At 62.7% G+C, this 255-nt stretch overlaps 1 protein-coding gene across 1 annotated transcript in view; it reads right to left on the bottom strand.

Moving 5' to 3' along the window:
* The window catches only part of LOC104408013 (chromosome unknown open reading frame, human C20orf96), a gene marked incomplete at both ends in the record, with an annotated part of 6,913 nt that overhangs the window by 1,602 nt on the left and 5,056 nt on the right, over window positions 1-255 (bottom strand). The window lies entirely within an intron of this gene.

Below are 255 nucleotides of genomic sequence, written 5' to 3'. Positions count from 1 at the left end.
CCTCTGCAGCCTCTTGACACGTTCCAGGCTTCCCTCCTGCTTTGACTTGTGTGCCCGCAGCCAAACCTGGCCCCCAGCTAAACCCCAGGCCCTGGGGTGGGAGATCAGCCCCTCTTGCATCGCTCCCAGTTTGCTGCTCATCCCAAGGGCTGGTATTTTCACCCCAAAATAAGCCCCGTGCGTGCAGGGGGAGCCGGGGGGGCTGCACCTGCAGCAGCAGCAGCAGCAGCACACCCTGGAAACGAAAGGCTGGTG

This window comes from Nestor notabilis, unplaced genomic scaffold (genome assembly GCF_000696875.1).
Source record: "Nestor notabilis isolate BGI_N333 unplaced genomic scaffold, ASM69687v1 scaffold27406, whole genome shotgun sequence".
Taxonomy (NCBI): domain Eukaryota; kingdom Metazoa; phylum Chordata; class Aves; order Psittaciformes; family Psittacidae; genus Nestor; species Nestor notabilis.
The sequence above is the reverse complement of the archived record's forward strand: the minus strand, read 5'-3'. Positions and strand labels throughout refer to the sequence as shown.